The sequence below is a fragment of the Alligator sinensis genome, unplaced genomic scaffold, assembly GCF_000455745.1.
Source record: "Alligator sinensis unplaced genomic scaffold, ASM45574v1 scaffold512_1, whole genome shotgun sequence".
NCBI classification, from domain to species: Eukaryota; Metazoa; Chordata; order Crocodylia; family Alligatoridae; genus Alligator; species Alligator sinensis.
In genome coordinates, this window is record NW_005842063.1 from 1,415,607 (window position 1) to 1,422,592 (window position 6,986).

The following is a 6,986-nucleotide window of genomic DNA, read 5'->3' on the forward strand; positions in this document are numbered from 1 at the left end:
TTGGCGAGGAGATGTTTGGAGACGGGCTTCCTCTGATCGCTCTTTGGGGGTGCCATGTCTGGTCCCTCCCCATTAGCAGAGGTTTGCAAGACCCGGGCTCTTTCCCCCCATCCTTGGGCTATGCTGAAACCTTCCCATGCCTCTCCATCCAGCCGTCTCCCCTGCAGACTTGGCCTCTCTTGTCTTGCCTTCTGCCGGCTGCACGGGGTGGGTTCACTGTCACGGTTCCCAGCTCTAAGCTCCCTTCTCTCTTGGGCTTAGTCGTGGAGCCCCTGAAGCAGCTCTCCGCACATCGCCCCACTGCCTTTCAGTCCTGCCTGCAAGGGCTCCTGGAAGTGGCAGTAGTAAATCTGTAGCTTGAAATACCTGGGCATGCTCTTGCATCCTGGTTCCCGTTGCAGCTCCTGGTGCCCCCCTGCATGTGTCCATCTCCGTGGGCTCAACCCCACAGGCCCAGCTGCCCCATGCAACGCTGGCCTGTCTCTGTGGAGCAGATGAGAGAGAGCTCAACAAACTCACGTCCAGCAAAGCATGTGATGGGCTGCCCGACCGGTGCCCACAGCCCCTGCCAGTCTGCACCACCTGGTCTTGCAGCCAGCAAAGCCACAGCCCCGGCAGAGCCTGCCTGTTCTTGGGCCGAGGGCATTAGTCGTGTCTAACGTCCCACCACTTCCTTCGGCAGACTGTTCCCGGGCCTACGCCGCCCCCTGCCCGGCTGTTCCTCTTGCTCCGCAGGCCCTTGTCTTCCTTCTTGCTGTGCGTGTCTCCGCCGTAACCCCCCGGACCCCATCAAACCCCCTCTTCCCACTTGGAGGCCGGCAGATCCACATGCTGCTCTGTCCCAGCCCCACGGAGCCAGATCCGCTGTACCCGATGCAGCGACCCTCGTAAAGCAGTCCACGTCCGTCTCCAAACTCCCTGCAGTGCTTTACATCACCTTGGCACCTTGGGAGCTCAGCCCTGGCAAAGGTCCTGAGCAGTGCTTGGTGACCCCCGGATGCTGTGTCTCCGTGGTGCAACTCCGTGACGTGGGCTCCCCGATCCCCACTCCCAGATATGGGTTGTCAGCTCAGACTCGGCAGAGCGCTGCACCGTCCCTGCCCTCCCTGCCGCAGCCCGCAAGCAGGACCTCCTCTCTCTGCCCGAGCTTTGAGTATCTGCGTCTCCCCAGCTCTTCCCTCCCCGGGTGGGCGGCCGTGCGCCGAGTCCCGTGGCAGGGTGGGAGCAACCGCTCGTGCAGTCAGTCGCTGGACCGGGGCTGTCGTTAGCCTTTCACAAATGACATTTTGCAGAGACGGACTGTGCTCAGCTCCCCTGCCGCTGCCCCCAGGTGCTTCCTGAAATATCCTACTTAATTTGGTCCATTGCAAAATGCCCGGAGCTCAGCTCTGCGCCAGCTCCTGGGGGCTGTTCATGTGCGGACTCAGCGTGAGCATCTTTTCCAAGCACGGAGACTTTGTCGGGGGGGCTATCACATGCTTTGCCAGGCTGCCATGTCCCGTTCACCCAGCATCTGGCCATTTCCCTTCCCGACCCCACATCTGAGCTTTCTGGTGATGCTGAGACCCACGGGAGATGGGATCTAGTCCCGGCCCTGCTGCTGACTCCCACTTTAGCCTTGGGCAAGTCACCCCATTAATCGTTGCCTCATTTCCACCACTGTAGAACGGGGTGTTGAGAAGACACGTCCACTTTGCTGCTCAGTCGGGTCACCAGAAAAGCCTGTGCATGGCTAATGGCCCTTGCTGGAGTAGGGGAAGCGTCGGGAGGGGAGGGGAGGGAAGAACAATTAAAGCAGACCCCAAAAATCGGATTTGAAGAGTCATCTGATCAGGGGAGAGAAGCTGCGTGAGCATCCAGTGCAGACCTCCCCTTCGGCTCCAGCGGAGATGATGGATGCTGAATGTTCACAGTTGCACACGTGAGCACCTAATAGATCCTCAAAGAAGTGCACGCTGATTTCTCTTACACGCACACGCATACACTGATTCCTCTTACGCACACACGTGCACACTTTTTACACACACGTGTTCTTTTACACACGCGTGTGCACACGCTGATTTCTCTTACACGCGCGCGCGCACAGACACAGTCTCTCCTAATTAGACTCCGGTGCCCGGAGCGAGCCTCTCACCAGTTTAGTCAAGGCAGTAATCATATTTGTAAAGGCTGGTGTAGCAGAGAACAAACGGTTGTAACCTGAGGGGAGGCTTCGCACCAGCCGCGAGAAACCAGTTAACTACACGGAGTTAATTGGCAATCAATTGACTCCAGGTACAGAAGTTATGCACGAGCCAGCTCCTAGCCCTATGTCTGGATCAGCCGGGTCCTGGGGCTTAGCCGGTGCTGCGTCTCTCTCTCATTTATATCCTTTACGAGACATTTGCCTGCGCTCTGTTGTTCGTATTCTTTAGATTTCTATCCCCCCGGACCGGAGAGGCTCAGCGGTGCGGGGAGCAGAAGCAGCCCCAGGGATGGTCGGGGAGGCAGGTGGCTGACACTTCCAAGCTGGACGTCCCTGGGTTCCCTTATCTCGTGGGCTCCCGTTGCAAGCCAAGCAGAGCTCTTCCTCTCTCATTTGCAGGCATCTCAGATACTTTGCAGCAGCCAGTCCTACACTATCTCCGGCATTCGTCTCCCTCCCTTCCCACTCCTGACCATGGGCAGGGAAGGGACCTGGGAGCCGAGGGCACATTTCTGTTTCACTTGACATGCCCGGATGGCACTTCCCAAGCGTGCAACCGCCACGTTTGTTTGCAGTCCTGCTCCCTGTGCAGCACGGATGTGCGAGCGCCCTTGCAGCAAAGGAGGATTTGCTACAGCTCTGGCTGGGCACGTCCTGAAATTGCGGAGGGTCTTCCTGCTTCAAGCCAGCAGCTTAGTAGTCAGGGCGTTTGCTCAGGACGTGGGAAACAGGCTCGAGGCCCCCTAACCCATGTATGCACCTCTCCCCAACTTCCCAGCACCGGGCTCCAACTGGCACCCGTCATCCAGGCCCCTCCTGAAGCCAAGCCATTGCCCCTTGCACGTAGCAGTCTGGCTGGCAGGGATGGAGGGCAGTGCAGGGGGGTTTCTATCCAGGGCTGCAGGTTAAACACCCAGCCCTGCTCTTCCCAGGACAGCATCCCCCTCCCTGAACCACACACCCTCAGTCTTGTCTTCTTAAACTGGCAGGGGAGATCCCAGGATGGTTTTACTGACCTGGCAGTGGAGACCCCCTTCTTCCCAGCCCTGAATGACCCAGTGCAGTTGCAAGGCGAAGGCCTGTCCCTTGCACCGCGGGCAGGCTGAGCCTATAAATGCCTCCAAGTGCGAGGATCTCGGCTACACAATTTAAGGGGGTGGGGGATTGCTGTCGGGCTCTCTCTCCAGCCTGCTCCTGTGGCCTTTTGGACGAGGGCAAGTGAGACTAGGGGACATCTGAATGCCAAGGCCTCTGGGCTGGAGGCTTGCACACAGGATGCCTGCCATGGGTTTGGGAGGATCTGAAGCCGCAGGAGGGTGGCGCCACACAGACTTCAGCAGCTGAGCTCTGCTCCGTCGAGAGAATTTGGAACCGATTTGGCTCCAGACATGAAATTTTAAAAAAAAACCCAACAACTCCTGTTGTCTTCTTCCTGGCCTCACATCCCACTCTTGGCTGCCAGGAGAGCAGCAGAGAGGGGTCTGGATAATCCCTGACCTGCAGCCTAATGCTTGAGTATGGTAATAGGGGAGCTGGAGAGCTGCAGCCTCCAACCCCTCTGAATGAGGGGAGCCTTGAACCCAGTAAAGTGCCCTTGCTAATAGGTCACTGGACTGAAACATCAGCCAGCCTGCCCCCCCTGCGCTAGCCATGAGGTTTTTGCCTGGCTACTAGTCAGTGGCTTCACTTGCCCACATGCACAAGCCAGAGCACAACCTCCCGGGTAGCCGTGTGGGCTCTTAGCATGGAGCCATGCGGGTGGAGCTATGTGGGTATTCACATCCACGCTGCACGTGGATTTAGGATTGCAAACCATGCATCAGGGCTAACTGTGGCAGCACGTGACTGGAAACCTGCTGTGCGTGGCACGTCAAGTGACACAGGACTCTGTCCTCTGACACCCAGATTGCACAGGAAGCAGCTCACCTGCTTCCCCAGCTCCAAGGGGCAGGCCGGGTGGTGATGGAGGAAGCCTGGCAAGCTGGGGCTCGTATGGCCCCTACCTCCCTGCTCAGTGGAGACTGTCTGGGAAGGAATCCAGCTAGGCCTGTTGCAGGCAGTTCAGCAACAGACTTCCAGCTGAGCCCAGGCTACAGGAATCCACTGGAGCAGGAGCAAGGGCCTGGATGGGGTGCTAACAACCTAGGATTACCTGGGGATGTTCCCTCCCCGGGAGAAGGGGCCTGCTCTGGAGCTAGAGATGGCAGCCCTCCACTGCAGCCTAAGAGGGGCTGCGGGGAGCTCAGATCTCACTGAAGCCTGTCTCCCGCTCCTCCCCCTGCAGCCTTGACCTTCTGGTTCAAAGCCATGGTTCTCCATGCAGTGCAGCTCCCAGATCAGGCGCTGTCACCTGCATCTCCCCAGGAGCCTTCTGATGCCCACGGAGGGATGCATCCGCGCAGCGCTGCATCTTGTGTCTAACACAAAACCATGCCGTTGCCAACCAGGTCTGCAGCAAGCTGCCTCCAAAAAATCATTGGATTTGTCCCAGCTGGGAGCCTGAGTGTTTTGCACGCTGCTGAGGGACGCAGACAGACATATACTTTGGAGCTAGGTGGAACGAGGCGAAAGCCAAGGAGCCAGGATGAGACCCCTGGCCCTACAGCTCCAGAGACAGGAGCAGCTGTCTCGGGCTGACCCTGGGTGGATCAGCAGTAGCAGATCTGTGGAGGCTGAGCACCAAATTGCAGCCGGTGATTTCCTGGGCCACCCCAAAACAATAGCTCCTAGGAGGGCGTGAACTGCTCCCATCCAGGAGGTGACTGAGATCCAGGGCTCCAGTTTAAATGGGAACATTTTTAACTGCATCAGTGCAGGAAGTCCTGGGTAGGCTACAGCCACAGCACCTGTATTCCTACCCCAATGCCTCGGGCCACTGCTCCGGTGGGCTCTGACCTTCTCTGCTTGTCCTTACAACGTGTGCCATGCAGATCAAGCAAAGTAAGGCGCAGCGGCTGTGTCCCTCCCCAGAGGTTGCTGCATTTCAGTAAGAGGTGAAATGAGGTTTGTTTCTACCTGCGCGGAGGCCGCCCACAGGGGGTGGCAGCGAGGGTGAGTGACACTATGATTAATTGCTTATATTGATGACACGTAACCATGGTGATGCAGACACGGGCTCTGGCTTTGTTCTACACCCCGAGAGCTGACATTTGTCAGGAAAGGCTGCCTCACCTTCCTGCACTCCCGTGATACGTGTCAACTTTGCACTGGGAGCCACAATAGTCATCCCTCCCACCTTCTGATTGCTTTAATTACCTCTAGCTGGCTAATAGCCACACTGCCAGCTGCATTCCTTTAAGAGCCAAGGTCTGCAGGGGGCTAGGCAGGTGCCGTTGGCTCCGATGGCTATTCTTGCTCCGGATCACTTTTACTGTGCCCTTGGCCTACCTAGTACAGGAGAGTCCTTGCTGCAGCCCATGCACGATGCCCTAGGATCTGCTTGTGCCCAGGCACAGGGGTCGTGGGAGCTGGGCAGGGTAGAGTGTGGCGGGCTGTGACGGACGTGAAAAGGATTCAGCATTGAGGCTGCCACATACGGATACACCCTGGAGTGGGCTGGCAGGGCCCATGCTGCCCCGTGTCACGTGGGGTCCCCTTAGCCTGCTGGCCACGTCCTAGTGCAGCTGGAGGGGCTCCTGCTCCCGCCGCAGCCAGTGTTTGCACCAGCAGCCTCGAAGTGAAAGGGAGGCTTGTTTTGGGACCTTTGCTTCCAGGCTGCCAAGTCTCGAGCCAATGCCAACATCAACTGAGCGAAGCTCCCTTGGCGAAGCACAGCACTGATGGAGCCTGGGCTGAGGCTGTGCCGCCAGCCCGGGAGCAGAGGAGAAAGGTGGCCAGTGTGGCTTTAGCCCTCCATGGCCTGTTCGTCCCCCTGGCTCCTTGCCTAGGCACTGACAGAAGGGAGGGGACATGTTCTTGGAGGAAAGGGGCAGCAGGAGCTATTGAACAGGGCAGCGAGGGCCGTGACCTCTGCATCACGGCTTCCTAGATCTTGAACGCTGGAGGCTGCAGGGGGGAGAGGAGCAAGCGGGGGGCGGAAACCCAGGTGAGACCCAGCTCGCTCTTCCTCTCGCCTCCACTCTGCCGCTACAGGATACAAGAGCAAGATATTCATCTTCCTGTCCTCTGCCACCCCCAGGTCCTTTTGTGCAGAGCTGCGGCTTAGCTGCACTGGGGACCCATGGGCTGGGCAGCAGCTCGGCAGAAAAGGACCTGGGGACAGGGGACAAGAAGATGAACAGGAGCCAGCAGTGTGCCCTGGGTGCCAGGAAGGCTACCGGCATACTGAGTTGCACAGGAGCATTTGCCAGTAGGTCGAGGGATCAGTTCTTCCCCTCTATTCAGCACTGGGGAGGCCACATCTGGAGTCCTGTGTCCAGCTGTGGCCCCCACTGCAGAAAGGATGTGGACAAGTTGGAGAGAGTCCAGTGGAGGGCAACGAAAATGGTTCAGGGGCTGGGGGACAGGACTGGTGAAGAAGGGTGGAGGGAACTGGGCTTATTTAGTCTGGAGAAGAGAAGACTAAGTGGGGACTGAATAGCAGCCTTCACCTCCCTGCAGGGGGGCTGCAAAGAGGCTGGCGCTGGGCTGTTCTCCGTGGGGCAGGTGCAGAACCAGGAGCAATGGGCTCAGGCTGCAGCAAGGGAAGTTGAGGGTAGCGGCAGTGGAGTCTCGGCCCCGGGAGGTTTCTAACCCGGGTCCCAGCCTTGCCTGAGCCCCGGCCCTGCTGCGCGGGTGAGCTGCGGCCGCAAGGGCTGTGCCGGGCCCTGGACGCGGAGCCGAGGAGCGGGCAGGGCCAGGC

The 6,986-nt window shown here is 58.6% G+C and overlaps 1 protein-coding gene and 1 pseudogene across 1 annotated transcript in view; both read left to right on the forward strand.

Moving 5' to 3' along the window:
- The window catches only part of RAP1GAP (RAP1 GTPase activating protein), a 50,837-nt gene that overhangs the window by 23,529 nt on the left and 20,322 nt on the right, over nucleotides 1-6,986 (forward strand). The window lies entirely within an intron of this gene.
- On the forward strand, nucleotides 3,194-3,370 carry LOC112550250 (annotated as a pseudogene).